This window comes from Mirounga angustirostris, unplaced genomic scaffold, assembly GCF_029215605.1.
Source record: "Mirounga angustirostris isolate CCGP_5_RB_7025 unplaced genomic scaffold, mMirAng1.0.hap1 SCAF_12, whole genome shotgun sequence".
Taxonomy (NCBI): Eukaryota; Metazoa; Chordata; class Mammalia; order Carnivora; family Phocidae; genus Mirounga; species Mirounga angustirostris.
The window spans coordinates 16,246,450-16,262,586 of record NW_026991720.1 but is presented as its reverse complement, the minus strand read 5'-3'; the positions used below and the strand labels follow the sequence as shown (position 1 = coordinate 16,262,586).

The 16,137-nt window shown below is 43.6% G+C and overlaps 1 protein-coding gene across 3 annotated transcripts in view; it reads right to left on the bottom strand.

Moving 5' to 3' along the window:
- PTN (pleiotrophin) overlaps nucleotides 1-12,656 on the bottom strand; it is a 98,755-nt gene extending 86,099 nt beyond the window's left edge. For 2 of the 3 annotated variants that reach the window (XM_064574920.1, XM_045864207.3), the window contains exon 1: nucleotides 12,389-12,655. The gene's annotated coding sequence lies outside the window, so the exon portion shown is untranslated. Of the gene's footprint in view, nucleotides 1-12,388 lie in introns of all 3 variants that reach the window. The other variant, XM_045864208.3, reaches the window with a different exon arrangement.
- Between the last annotated feature and the right edge of the window lie 3,481 nt (nucleotides 12,657-16,137).

Here is a 16,137-nt window from a genome sequence, read left to right as displayed (position 1 = left end):
AAGATCTGCAGATTTGTTTCAAGAAACACCAGTCAATATTTGTATGTCTTACCCTTTCTAGTATGTACCTCAAGTGTCCCTCCGTGAAGCCTTACTAATTGGTCTGTACTTCACTGCCCTGTTTGTTACCTCTTCCAACTCAGAGGTTCCTGGCCTCTCTGCAGGTCTCACGGATATCCCAACCCCACTGCAGCATGATGAGTCATAACAGATACAAATATTTAACACTCTCAAGGGACAGAGTGTGATTTTGTTAAAATTGCACCAAGAATAGAGATAAGCAATCCCTTATCACTCTGGAGTCCATCCCCTTTTGAGAAAAACAGCCTCTAATACTTAGGTTGATCTTCTTCACCAAAGATATACTTAAAATCACGGTAAGAAGAGTAGTTACACTTTCCCCCGATTCTGTATTGGTTTTCAAATGTTGCTTAGGTTCTAATGGATGATAATAACCTGGGCCACACCTTGGTGTGAACTTGGAAATCAGATAAGGAAGAGGTCAGTTGGAGGAGGGAAGAAGACAAGGGGATACCAATTTGTTCTTCAACATAATATTGGACTTTTTAATAGAAAGGGCCAAGCCTAAACTTTTTCTAATTTAAACAAGATACTTAACATTACCCATTACAGCTGATAAATGGATGGCAAGGTACAAAGCCAACCCAGGAAGCTCATTGGCATGTGTGCAGCCAAGCCGTGGGCCTGGAGGATCCTGCTGTGCTCCAGGGCATGAAAGGGAGCCTCTCTGTCTCCTCCTTGATCCCCTTTCATGATCCCTCCTGAGGGTGGAGAACACATGGATGGAGACAATGGGCTAGAGGACGTGCACCTTTATGGAAGAGTTGGCTCCAGCGACCAAATCGTCTACCTCTCGGTCTTGCACCCAAGATTGTTCAGGTCCTAATTGAGACACTGGAATTGCTGCTACTGTTTTTGTCTTCAAAAGCTTCCTCTGAGAAGAACAAAGAGGGGCCACGGTTGCTCCACAAGAGCTTGACTTCATGATGTCTTTATACCAAGAGGCATCAAGAGCCCAGGAGATTGGGAAAGCAAACAAGACCAATCCAGCCCAGAGAAGTCTCCTAACAAACCCCACCAGAGCCAGTGGGCTCATTGGTTCCTCCACAGTGGAGGAAACCTCAACTCTATCTAATAGAATTTTCTGGGAGGCCTGAAGTTCCTCTCCCCAAGCACAGGGCTTCCGACTATTAGGTTTGGGGATGTTTTCCCTAAAATCTCAAACCAAGTCCACTTCCATTTCTTTTGTCTACTGGTTCTGCTGCCTTTGAAGTTAACCACTCTCATTTTAACCACTTGCAAGAGCACATCACTGGATGAGACGTGAGACACCCAGAGTTAGGCTGCCTTTTGGAAACATGGATCTATTTTGAGAGAAATTTGTTAGAAATCCACCTCTACCCACTAACTCCTGCTGAATTATTCTGATCTACTTCTCCAAACCAAATTCATTTATGACAGCCTTGAAGTTACATCTCCAAATCCCCAGATATCACATATCAGAGGGCAAACTCTGTGATCCCTGTCAGACTAAAACCGCTATTTAAAAAAGGCTAAAAATCATTTCAGGCTCAAGTTGGTGGGAATCCCAATACTGACATAGACAATCAAAGCGTTTAACTACCGCCTGTCCTCTCCGATCAGGAATGTGGTTGTCAAACGCCAATTTGATCTGACTCACTTTCAACTAGAGCCAATTTGTACCTTAGTCATTCCAAGTAACAACAGAGCAAATGGACAACTCCCCACTGGGTGCCAACGCATCAAAGAGCCACAGGCTTCAAAAGGTTTGCTGCCCCCGCAGGTTACCCACCTGCAGTGCTTTGGGCCCAGAGGGTGCCTAGCCTCCTGGGAGTGGCTAAAGGGGTTAGATGGGCCCTGGGCAAGATCAGGCAGCTGTGGCTTCCCTGGGGACACTTTTACCCCCCCCCCCCGCCCCCGCAAACACACACATGTATCTGGAAGGGTCCTCAAGGATAAGAATGGAAGATACTGTTTACTCAGCTTGACCTTTAATTGGCATACACTAAATTCCACAGGATTGCTAAATTCCACAGGATTACGTGTTCTTGGTTAAGCAGTACATCCTTTGCTGGGACAAAGATTTTGTTTGTTTGCTTCCAGGGATTATATTTGTTTTCATTTTTCTACTTCCAACTTTATTAGGAGACTCTGTAATAGTAATTGACTAGCTTTTTTTTTTAGGATTCAAAGTTCCCGATGTCAAGCTAAATAAATTGAATTTCCATCTTAATTGGCCTATTTAGTAAAAAACAAATGCACATGAATGTGTGTAAAGCTATTAAAAATATAGCATGCATTAATTATAATGTTGGTTTTTGAAAGACATATCATTATTCATTCAACTACTTTTTAAATAGTAGATCAGTAGATCTGAAACTGTAGATGTAGGTCAGAGATATCAGTAGATCCTAAAACTGTAGATGTCAGAGAGATCAGTAGATCCTAAAACTGTAGATGTGTATCAGAGATATCAGTAGATCCTAAAACTGTAGATGTATATCAGAGTGTTAATAGCAGTATCTGTTTGGAGCAAGACTGAGTTTTTCTTCTTTATAGTTTTTAAAACTTTGAGCATCTTATACCATGAACACATATTTTTCTAGGATGAGGAAAAAATGATGTTTGTTTCAGGTATATATTTCTGTTTTTCTAATAACGAATATAATAATGAAAAAACCTTTATTATTTTTCATATGATTAAAGTGAAGCCACCTTTTCACAAGTTTGACATGCATGGAGCTATATTTGAGATTCTGAATATTGCCAAAGACATTGAATTTAATAGTTAAATGTATGTTGTAAATTAAAAAAGAGGATAGGAATAAAGGCTCTTGTTACAAAATTTAAGTATCTAAATTCGTTAAAATAATCTAATAAACTACCTGCTTCCCTTCCTAGAACAGTTCAGTCTTCCTCAGTTATACCCCTTGGACCACATCCACAGAAATATATTGCACAGAGAAGGCAACATTTTTTTTTTTTTTGTAGAAAATATTTTTTGAACAACAAAACTGACCCTTGCCTAAGATTCTCCAAAGCTGCAGGGTATTTCTTTTAAGCTAAAGATCCCACTTCAGGCTTAACATGGACGCCCCATAGGACCAGCTTGCACATACCCACTTACAGCCCCTATGGTGTTCTTAGGATCTCAAATGAAGACCACTATCTGTCAAAACCTCAGGGATGATCCTTGGATATTATGGGCAAGAATCCCAGGGCTAGGTTTAGAAAAGGCTACATTATTAGCAAACAAGGAAGGCCGGTGTGAAAATATCATTTGAAAATTGTGTGTGGTCTCCATTTGTTTTAGCTTGAGTGAAGATTTTCTATTACCCAAGAATGGTACTGAGATATGTTCCTTATTGCTTAAACCTGGCTCTGAGGCAAAAATCTCTGGCTCCTTCTCTGGGGAGCCCAGCGTCTTCTTGGAAATCACAAAGATGGAGGACACCTGCTCGACTTCCATTACAGTATGGAAGGGACAATCAAGGAGAATCCTACTCAAAGCCTAAAGAAGAGAATATTCTAGCATCAAGAAGACAAATGATATTATATCCTTTTCATACTAAGAGTGAAGTTTCCTAAACACGTCTCACTAGCTTTTAAGGCCAATTAAGGCAGCAGGATTTGGATCACTTGTCCACTCCAGGGAAAGCACTGGAAGGAGATAATTGTACACACCTGGCAGGGGGGCCTCTTACTCTAAGGGTCTTCAGTTGAGGCAAGTAAGAATTCAGATGGTGATTGCGCTTTTATAAATAACCAAACACTGTAAATATTTGGACATGAAGTATAGGCATGAGCAGCTTTTGCCTGTAGCAAGAAGGGTTATTGCCCATGACCCTCAATGTTTGTATTAAGCTGTGAATGTCATGACCGGAGAGTTCGGATCCCTCTCCCATTCTCTCAAGTTCGTTCATCTCCACCCTGGTGGCTGGCTACTCAAAGTCAGGTCCCCGGGCCAGCAGCTGGCTATTGCTATCTGTAGGAGACGTGCAGGCTCTAAGAGTCTGCCGAATGCCTGCTAAACCACAGTCTGCATTTTGGCAAGATCTCCAGGGGACTGAAATGCCCGTGAAAGTGTGAGGAGCGCCTGCTACAGTGTAAACAGTGTTGCTATTCAATTGCAAAGACTAAATTTAGCAAGCATAACCGATTGAAAAATTTGGTATGTCTCCTTGACAACTCTTAGGAAGAACTATAATATAATATTTAGTAAAAGAATGCAAAACCATTTTAGTTTAGCATTTTTTTTAGGATTGTCTTGGTTTTTTTTTCTCCCCCCCACTCCGACTCAGATTTTCGTTTCTTCATACCCTTCACACATCTCTCCTCCTACTCACTTCAACCGGTCAAACGTACCTTCGGGCACCTTAAGCCATCTCTAGGCATCCTCAGAAAGTGACAATGACAAGCAGCAGAATCAGGGAAAAAGAAAGAACTGGCCCCACTGATTTTATTAGGAACCGCTCACATCTAGCGTAAGAGTTTACAGTTTATGAACGCCGGATTGTCACAATGTACCTTTATCACCGAAGGCAAAGCAAGTGATACCATCACCATCCTCACCGACACCTGACGGCTAAAAAATCCTGAGGTTGCATGAGATTCCATGACACACGCACCATCCCACACCGAACAACAGGCAGAACTGCAAGGAAACCATGTGGGTTTCTGCAGCTTCACCTGGACTCCTTCCTCTGAGCTCATGCTTCCTTGGTGGTAGCAGGAGTCAGGGAGAATGCGGTTATGGGCATCCCCAGTGTCAGCAATGGGATGGCTGCATTGGACTGGGGGGTGCCCTGAACGCACAATGCTCTCCTAGATGCTACAAGAAAGGCCACGGTCAGCAGAAGCCTGATTTGGAGACCCCAGGCCTTAAGCATGACCACACGTTGTAGGTTTCTTTTCAGAGGAAGGGAGTTTGGGAGCTGCCTTTGCAGAGAATGATCTGAGAGTGTGGAGAGCAGCAGAAGGGTCTCACCCAGGTTTCCGTCTGCCTATTTGAGAACCCAACTGGGCCTGAGAAATAAAAGCCGTGGGGGAGCGTGGTGTCATTGGGCACAGTGTCATTGTGTCCCCCCCGTAATTAACACCTTCATCACCCTCATCCAACACTCCCTAGCTATCAGACTCTGGGTTCAGTCCTTCATGTTAATTTTCTCGATTAATAGTCATGGCAATCCTACAAGGGAAGTATTTGTGCTCTCATTAAAATGAGAGACCAGGCAATTGAAGAAAAACCACAGTATCTGCTGATGGTCACAGAGCTAGTAGTAAGTATTTCTGTGGTTTCTACCTTGATTTCCTTGACCTTGGAGCTCAAATATGGGAGTGTTAGAGCTAATATGTCTACTGCATCACCAGCATCCAGGTGGCCTGTCACATGTCCGGGTTCCTTGATTCCACCCCTTAAGTCAGAATCTGTAGGGATGGGCCCCAGGCATCTGGAAGCTAGGACAGGACTCTAGTTATTCTGATAAGCACTGAAGACAGGGAACCACTACCCTAGGTTATTTGGCCTCGTACTATATATACTTTGGAGTTTAGGTTTGATATAAGAGGCAACTGGGACATGAAAATTAATTAGCCAAAGGAAGAAATGGCATTATGTTATAGACGAGAACAAAATACCCAAAGTAGGAATTTTAAAACCTTTAATTTTTTTTTAAGATTTGTCAGAGAGAGAGAGCATGAGCAGGGGGAGAGGCAGAGGGAGAGGGAGAAGCAGGCTCCCCGCTGAGCAGGGAGCCCCATGCAGGACGTCAATCCCAAGACCCTGGGATCATGACCTGAGCCAAAGGCAGATGCTTAACGACTGAGCCAACCAGGCACCCCAAAATCTTTAATACTTTCATGGCACTTACTGAGAGGTCACCTTAACCTCTCTAAGCTTAACTGTATCCGTTTGGGGAAAAAAAAAATCTTTCTCAGCCTACCTAACTAGAATTGTTACAAAAATATAAAAAAATAAATGTAAAAAGTCCTGAAAAGCAAATGTTTTATAGCCACATTGGAGTTATGATGAAAATAAGTCTTCAAGCGATTAGTCTTATAGCTTTGAATTACATGGTCTGTTAAAGAAGAGATAAGTCAGATTTCTCTCCCCATTATGGAGGTAGCCATGAGTCAGAGACCATTCAAGGTTTGGGCATAAAGTGGACAAGGGGGAGTATGATTAGGAAGACAGGTCAGAGAACTGGCAGGCTTAGATGACCCTTGGAATGAAGGAGGTGAAGAAATGAGAGATGGAGAGGCTTTTTATAGAGGTTCGAGGCTGAGAATGGGGGTGCTCAGATTTAAATAAGAAACTGGCACCAGGTGATGTTTAGAGGGATTATGTATAGAGAACAGATCATCAAGGTCTTTGGAGCATGAGAGGCAGAGAGAATGGTATTGAGTCATTTATTTTTTTCACTCATTTCCCAGACATTATTGGTCATTTTCAATGGTCTGGTGCTAAATATTCTAGGGTTCTTGAGATGAATGGGAGAGAGTCCCTGGCGTTAAGGGTGCATGGTGTGGGTGGGGCGGAGCTTGTGGTAATGGTGAGTAACTATGACAGGGGAAAGATGAGCTCCTCCAGGGTCAACCCTGCTGGGAAAAGCAAGAGTTAAAGTCACTTGAAGGGGAGAAGAGAAGAGCAGGGCAGAATCAGAGCTCCACCTAGAGGACAGATTTGCCTGGGAAACCCTCCTTGGGTGCCTTCAACCTCTGACTCACAGTTTCATCCAAATTCCACAGCTAACAGGGAGGATTTGCTTTCTTTTCCTCCATGCATAGATTTCCACTGAAGGACAGTCATCTCACGTCCGGTATATATTTTCCTGAAGAGGCCATCTACGGTGATGCGTCAAGTCTTTAATATTATATTTATTCCAAATAACTCCGAGTGAATTCTCAGATGTCACTTTCACTCATTTCCTATCTGCCTTATCACATGGCCAATGTGAAATGAAACCACAAAGGAATCGAGAGTTCAATTTCTCTTCCAGAACAAATGGCAATGAAGTAACCGAAAGACAGTGATGATTCCGAAATAAATATTATCACCTTCTCCGTTCAGCCTTTTTGAGTTAAAGTTCCTTTTTTCTCATTAAAAATTTTTTTTTAATCACTTTTTTGCTGGAACTGCTTAGGAAAAAACTTTGTATGTACATATCTTACTGTAACTTGTGTTGTAGTTATTTTAATGGTATTCACACATACACTGAGTGGCCCATAAGCTATTTGAAAGCCTATTTATTTTTGTATCCCCTATTACACTACCTGACATGTAATGGGACAGTCAATATGTGTAGAAGTCTGTTGGGATTAAGAATAAAATAACAAGAAGTCCTTTGCTTTAATCTCCTTCCCCAACTAGGATTGTGCTCAAAGCATCCCCTTTAGTATTCATTTAAAAAAAAATTTTAGGGTGCCTGGGTGGCTCAGTTGGTTAAGCGACTGCCTTCGGCTCAGGTCATGATCCTGGAGTCCCGGGATCGAGTCCTGCATCGGGCTCCCTGCTCGGCAGGGAGTCTGCTTCTCCCTCTGACCCTCCTCCCTCTCATGCTGTCTCTCATTCTCTCTCTCTCAAATAAATAAAATCTTTAAAAAAAAAAAATTTTAGATGTGACACCAAAACTCAATAGAGAATGGAGAGATTTGAGAGTTCTCTCATGAAAATTGGAGTAGAAACTCAAAGAGTCATGATCAATACTGAAGCATTTGGAGAGAGAGGGAGGGGTAGGGGGCGAGATCTGAATATTTGGAAATGAATGTCCACATGTCTACATTTGGAAGTTGGGAAAAGAAAAAAAAAAAAATGCTGAGAGGAGTGGCCAAGGAAGTTGGAGAAAGTTAATATGTCAGAGAGGTTGCACTAAAAGATAATCAGATAATCATAAGAAAGCAGCGTTGGCAAGCCATTTGTTTGATGAAATGACCTGTAACTTTTAAAGTGTTTTTCCAGAGATGGGGGGGGGGAGCTATAAATGGATTTTCACTGTCTGACATCTCTTTTAAATGTATTTGTAATAAAGGATTTCACAAGTTAGCACCATTTCCATATACAAATGGAATTGTAAAACTGTAAGCCTTAGAGAAAAGAAACTGTTTTATTTCTTGAGCATATTACATTGTCTAGCACGGCATTAGGCAGCTAGCATTTATATAATAAAAACTGTTTATTATGGTTAAATTGACTCGTCATAGGAGCAAGAAACATTGCATTGCTGTGGGAGGACCTGGGGGGATGGAGGTGAGTAATCCTGGCTCCACTGAAGTTGAGAAACTAGAGGAAAATGAAGCCAACACCTCTCATAGTGATGAAAGCATAAACTGATCCTAGCCAGGGTCTTAACCAAAAGGGAAACAATCCAGGGTAGTCCACAGAGAGCACATTGGACCAATAACCAGATTTCAGTGAACCAGGTCAGAAAAATGTGAAAATTTCAGCTAAAAAAAGCCCAGCCTTCCATGAATCCCAAGATATGGGCAACCCTTCCCGATACATAGGTACATGAAGGTGTATACACCACCACAGATATGGCAAAGGAATTGGGCAAGACACCCTGGGACTTGTTAAATGGGAAATGATGGCACTGGATGAATAGAAGGGAATAATGAGAGCCAGACGAGGGGGATAGGGAAGTGTTAAAGTTGGAAGAAGTGGAAACAAAAGGTTAGGAATACAGCATGCTATTTGCCTTTTAAGTGACATTTTGGTTTGTACTAAGCACATTTCTTAGAATTAAGAGTCAGTTACGATGACTCACTTCTTTCAAGATTCATATACAAAATGACTTTTTTTTTTTTTTTTACTAAGTATGATGTTTAGGAATCTAAGAATTCTGCTTTTAGGAAATACATCATGATGATTTTTTTTTTTTTTGATATGTCACTTCACCTAAACCCACTGTGAAGAAATGGTTAAAAAAACAAATCCCAGAAGAAATTAAATTTTATTTCTCAAACTATCTCAAGCATCAACTATTCACTGTATTCTTTGCCTATGCTGAAGAAATAGGGATTCATGGCAAATGTGATCTACATAATCGAATCCACAATGTTACCATAAATATAACACCCTCTGATGATGTCACATTATAGCTACTCTTTTAAACCGCAGACATTTTAACTTTTTTTTTTTTTTTACCAAATATTAAAACAGGGCAGAACGAAAGCCTTGTTATATTTGACAACCTAGGAAGATCGTATGACACTGAGAACTCTGCCACATATGAGACTGGCATGAAGTGGGTGGAAAAATGGCTCGATGGATGGAAACTTGAATTGGCCATAAACATCAGGAATGAAGAACAACTTTCCAGAGTCAGGCTGTGGCCCAAATCCCACTCAGGCCAGTTGGCTCTGGATCGAAAAAAGCCAGCCCAGCTCGTAAAGAGAAGATCCGTATCTGAATATTACCTTACACAGAGCAAAGGCATGGCCTTGTGCCAAGAGGAGACAGAAGTGCTTCTGATTATTCATTAGAACGGCAGCCTTAACCTTTTAAAGGAGCCCCAATCAGCATCCCAGCAATGGAAGGGCACAGAGCCTGGACTCCCCCCAGGGCTCCAGAGTAAGCCACACCTTAAACTAGACTCCAAGGCACTCAGGTGTAGACCATGCTTGCTCTCTGATCCCCCTGGGTGCTCTCAATGTGGACATTACCTTCAGGAGAGAAGTCAAGGACCACTCCCCAAAGCCCTACGCCACCATATTAAAAGCAGGAGTGGAGAACTTTTACACTCCGAATTTTGACTTCTGGCCTTCGATCTGCCGTTAGCTAACCACACAGACCATTTAACTCAGTCTCCTGAGAAAATTTGAAGAGTGATAAAAAAAACAAACAAACAAACAAACCCAAAAAAAACACCACATGTGAGAAAGGATCAGAATCCACATGAGAGGTCATTTAAATGAGAAAGCGAGAGTATCTTCAAAGGGGGGGTAAAAAGCATCTAAACCTAAAATATTTCATTTCTAAGATTGATTTTATTGATAAAAGCGATTAAACTATTTGGGGACCTTATTTCTCTCAGGTTATTTCCAAAGATCAAGTGTCGTGAAAAATTCAAACAAGGCAACTGGCTTTACTAGAGAAAAAAAATGCCCATTTAAAAAAAAAAAAAAAAAGTGTGTCCTGCTACATATTGCTGTATGTAAAGACCAAATGAGGTGCACTGAAGCTCTCAATAAATGTGCAAATTTATTACTCCAAATATCATGCAAAGAGGTCTAGGAAACCACAGAACTATGTATTATGATATAATATATATTATATTATATGTACTGTTAAATTATCCTCATTCTCTGTAATACCTCATTTAAACATCAGGTAATACAAGTTATATATTAACAGAATGTTAATTGGGCATTAACACTGCTCCCTCTTCAAAAATACAACGCGGGGAGCCTGGCGGCGCAATCTGCTAAGCGACCCCACCTGGTTTCAGCTCAGGTCCTGATCTCAGGATCGTGGGAATGAGCCCTGCGTGGGACTCTGTGCTCAGTGCGAAGTCGGCTTAAGACTCTCTCCCTCTGCCCTTTGCACGCGCTCTTTCCCTTTCTCAAATAAATCAATCTTTAAAACAAAGAAAATACAATGCAGTTGTATCCCCACGTGACCAGCTGAAAGAGAGCACCTACTGTGGTCCTGTATGGCTTCAGGTGGGCACTCCTCACAGATCTCACTCATGAGAAAACTGTCCTAAAGGGAGCCTGGGAACAGTAGGGATGGGGGGGGTGGGGGTGGAGATTACCTTCTGAAGATGTAAAGCACAGTTAGAGAACTCACAGCACAAAAGTTTCTTAAAGCACAGAATAATGGAAGTAGGGTATTGTTGTTGTTTAAATAAGAAAAAAATCTGCTCTAGTTTCAATGAGAAAGTATGAGTATCTCCACTCTAAAGGAACCCATAGCCCAAAAGAGGAAAAGAGCTAATACCCGCTCTAATTTCCTTTGAATTTAACTGGACTGTGAGTGTTTTTTAATGATTTGGTCTTTAAAGTGCATAATTTACTTAAAAAGGCACATAATGAAGATGGAAAATGCATGCTTTATTTTGTGCTGGGAGACACTTCTTTTGTTTCGCTATCAATACCTTGAAATATCTCCACATATCAATTAGTCCCCAGTAATCAAGGGGCTAAATGGGCTCTACTGTTTCATCAGCTTCACATTTGCCTGGAATCATGAAACTGCTTCCTTATGTTACTAGTCCCAAAGCTCTTCTTGGTAGCTCCTCAACCTCCTCCCAGGCCCTTGCTCCCACACTCACAGGCACACACCACCTTTCTCAAGCTGCTAAAACAACATGCCCAGCCAGACGAAAGATGCTCAGACAGAGGGAAACTTTGATGTCCCGCCCATTGCTGATTCTCCCTCATCTGCCTCCTCTCCGCCCCCCATGCCACTCCTATTTTTTTCAATGTATCCCCAAACTTAGAAAGCAGCTGTTAACATAGATAAAAGGAGTTAACAGCAAAGTGTGTCTAAACTAGAGGTGTGTGTTCTGTGTGTTTTTGTTAAGGAGAAAGAGGTGTGTCTGTGTGTGTGTTCAAGACAGGAAGTTTGAGGTTTTGCATGGGAAGGAGGAAAGGAGGTGAGTACGTTCCTTGCTTTAAAAACGTTAATTTCTTAGAAACTAAGTATCCGGCAAGTTAGTAATAAACATACCCCACCCTTATGTACGTGAGCTGCAAAGTTCAAGTGCCCGCGTCCAGGGCGGTGATTAAAGGTAGCATTCAAATGAGGAGACGGGGTTAAGGTGTGTCTTTTAAACTTTGGATGCGACCCTTTCTAGAGCCCCTCCCGGGCTGGCGGGCAAGACCAGGAGCGTCGCGGCTCCGTGCGGGATTCTCGCTGTCCCCCGGCCCTGGGAGGAGCAGCCCCCCGCAGAGAACCCACAGGAGCCAGCGCGGAGGCCGCCGCTGGCAGGCCCCGGTGCAGGCGGAGACGCGGGGAAAGGCCGGGACCCCGAGCCCCGCGGGCTCAGGCGCCGCAGACACACCTCCCAAGGCAGGTTTTACAAAGCGCGAAGCCCCGGCGTGGTGCCCCGCTGCAAGCAGGCGCGCGGTGCACAGGCATGCAAGGCAGGACGCAAGCTGCTTTCCTCCCACTCACCTACCCGCACCCTGACTCCCAGACCCGCCCCCCCGCCCCCGCCTCCCCGGCCAGCCATGCCTCAGTTGGCCTCCGGAGCAAGTCCGTTTTGGAGGCAGCCCCCTCGCAGGGACTACCAGGCAGCCTCTCTGCCACTCGTCCCGCCATCAGCGGCGGCACCCGGACAAGTGGGCGAGGGTAAAGGAAAGTCGCCCGGGGCCGCCGCCGAGGATCGCGCTGCTTCCCACTTACTTGGAGTGGCAAACGCCGCACGCGCTCGGGCTGCCTTTGTTGAACGCGGCGAGGCTCTGCGCTCGGTCGGGTGCCGGGTGGCCGCTGGCTGCGCCCTCGCTGCCGGACGCTGACCGCCCGGGCTCCCGCTCCCCTGTGCCCGCTTCGGCTCGTCCTCCGCGCGGCGGCTCCGTCGGCGGGATTTGGGACGGGCAGGCGGGGAACCCGATCCAGCCTCGGCCTCCGCTGCGCCCTGCCGGGGAGGGAACGGAAGGGAAGTGGAGAAGGGGAGGGATGAGCGGAGCGGGCAGGGCGAGGACGCGGGCTGGGCGAGGGAGGGAGCGCGCCTTTCCCTCGCGAGCTGATTGGGAAGCTCATTAAAGGCAGGAGTCTCCAGGGCCGCTCTCGCCCCGCAGGAGCGAGCGCACGGGTTTGAACCAAGAGGCCCGGAGATGAAACGTTGTTTTGTTGGGAGCAGAGCCCCGCACAACCTTTCTTGTCCAAACTTTCGGCCCGACCTGTGCTTTAGGTGGGTGCGCACCCCGGCTTCACAAGGGGGGTCGCTTACATGGACAGCTGATAGCATTTTAGGATACAATTTGGGCCCCATTTTTTTTTTTTCAAATGATATTCGGGATGAAAGAGCCCAGTCTTCAAAAGCGGCCTCTCATTCCTCCCCCCACGCGCACACACCCTCCCCTGCACCCAGCTCCGGTTCCTCCAGCTGTCAGTCCCGTCCCACCTGCGCGTCACAAATGTGTGAAGTCCTTTCTTGCGCTTGTCACCAAGAGTGACAGATGTCTGGAGGTTCCCAATTAAATGCCACTTTCCTTTAGGGGGCTCTTTCCTTTCTTGGCTTCCTTGGTGCCTGGAGTGACCTACTTAGTGACATGCCTTTGACACCCAAGGGTTTAGAGGCTTAATCAATGTAGCTCAAACTCTGGTCTTAGTGAAACTCAGAGGCTGGGCTGCTTGGCTTTCTGGATTTCCATTATGTTGGCTTGAGAAACAATGCTAAGGTAATACAGCTAGGGTTGTTTGGATAACCTATAGATGTTTCTGATACAGATGAGATAAAAGTATCGCATAAAATAATTGGGAAGTATAAAACAAATTTCCCCAAACATTTCAAAAAGTGAGTTTTGAGATTTTCTGCTACTCATCAGTTCTTGCCTGCTGCGTCTTCCTTTTACTTCCTTCCAATTTATCATTCGATGGCATCCTCCCGCAAATGGTTGCAAAATAAACTTCCATTTTCCACAGTTCTGAGGTCACATCCCTTCAATTCAGTTTGGTAAATATTAAGTGCCTTAAATAACTCTGAAAATTTACATTTGCTGAGAACCATACTCAACCCCCCAAATTAGAAGCACTGTTTTGTGGCAAGTAGTTCTCAGAGATTTGGGGCTCTTACGTTGACTGCTACCTGGACAAATGTCCCAGGAAGGTGCCCACTAGGGTCCAAGAGGTGTCTCTACAAGTAGACCTTTTAATCAGTCAACCAACCATTTTTTTTTTCAAAAGGGGAGGCATCAGAAATTCACTTACAAACCTCCCATCTATCCCTATACCCAAATTCTTCATACACACACCACATATCATCCTAAAGCAGAAATAAATGAATAAGGAGCTGTGTCCCCTCTACTCACAGACTTTATGTGACTTCTTTCCCCCTTGTGATTCCATTTTCCCAGTGATGAAGCAATATTTGTTTTAGTGTGATTTCATCTGTATAAATTAGGGAGGAATGCACATTGTTCTTCATTATTTTTATTTTGCCAAAGCTCTTTTCTGAAAGAGACTTCTCAACATTCACTATCACTCCTGAAGGGTAGAGTTTCTAGGCCTTTAAACAAGGGGGTATCCATTTTCTATTTCTTCCTAAACTTTATCTTAACATTTACAAATGTAAATGTTGCTACCGGTCATTATGTGCTTAGACTACAGGGTTGAGAAAGCAAGCATGATATCCCCATGACTTCCACTCCATTACATGTCTTATATCAAAAATATAACCCCTTATTCAAATAGGAATATATGAAAATTACTGATATCAGTGGTTCTCAACCAGGAGAGTGTTGCCCTCCAGGTGACATTCACCAATGTCTGGAGACATTTTTGGTTGTGACAGCTCAGGGGAGGGGCTTGCCACCAGCACACCTCGCGTAAGGAGAGACCAGGGATGCTGCTGATCACCCTACGATACACAGAACAGCCCCCACCACAAAGAGTTATTTGTCCCAAAATGTTAATAGTGCTGAAATTAAGAAACCCTGACTAAATTATTAACTATCGTTCTTTTAAAATATAATGGAAGATTAGAGTCTTTTTTAAGGAATAGCAATCTCTGAGGTTGAGATTAGACATAATTTACTTCAACCCAGCATTTACACCAAAGTTCAAGTGGAAGATATGTTCAACCGCACTCCAAAGTGTTCACTCCAAATCCAACCTTCATCCTGCTGCCTCATCATGAGCCTGCTGATTCAAGATTTCAACTCATTCTGTTCATTTAGCCAATATCCTTTGAAGACTCAAGTTTTTGAGTGAATAGAGCCATGAGCAAAAACAGATGAAAATCCCTACTGTGCTAGAGCTTAAATTTTTGTTTACATAAATAGACAAGTTTAATTAGCTAATTAATTAAATTTTTAAAAGATGTGAGGAGTGCCATGGGGGGAGGGGGAAGGCAATGAAGGAAGATAAAATTGCCAATTTGGGAGAGGAAAAGCTCCCTGGGGTGAAATTTGAGTGAAAACTTAAAAGAATTGAGGGAGGGAGTTGGCCAAGTAAATATTTGGGAGGAGACTCACCAGGCAAAGGGGTCTGTGCAAAGGCCCTGAGGCCTGAACTTGCCCCACGTGTTAGAGGACCAGGAAGCAGGCCACTGTGGCAGGAGCTCAGTGAGTGGAGATAAGCATCCAGGCCAGATCATGCACAGCCTTTGTCTAATGTAAGGAATTCCACTTTTGCTCCGAAGAGGTGGGAAGCCTTTGAGAGTGACAATATCTGACTGATTTACTATGGTCCCTCTGTGTTGAATAGACCACAGGTGGGCAAGGACAGAAACAGAGGTCCCATATAAGAGGCTACTATAGTAATCCACTGTCTGAACTTCTTCTCCCTGTTTCTTGGTGAAAAATAACTGCAAACACCCTTTCGCACTTTTCTCTGGCCCCCAGACATGCCGCAGTGGTTGCTTCAGCTTACTAATGCTTGCCCTCCCTGCCAGGGACCAGCCTCTCTAGGTGTAATTAATGAGCCCCTTCATAAGGGCTACAGGTGAAAATATGACCCATGTAAGACAATCTGAAACCACAGAAATTATAACATGTCCTAGGGGTGTTCTGAAAATGAGGCCACTGATTTTGCAGTGACAAATACAAGAAGTGTGAGCAGCATGGAGTGAAAAGATGTGAAGGAACCAGATGAAAAGTTTGTCGTGTATCTCTCGGATTGCCTACTTGTCAGGATGTTTAGATTCTTGGTTATCATTCTGAGCGCTGCAATATCCCTAGAATGCAAAAGGACAAGCCATCAGGCTCACAGAGTTTGATAGAAGTCCCATTAATATACTTCTCTTCCTCTCTCTGAAATATTCCAAAGGTCATAAAATAAAACTTTATTGTTTTGATCACTGTAACTAGATTACAAAACGTACTTCTCTATTAGATAATCTTTGTAATGCTTGTGCTTTTTTTTAAATTAAAAAAACAAAACTCAACTAAAATGGCTTACGTATTTTGGGACTTTATCTCAAACAAGACAGG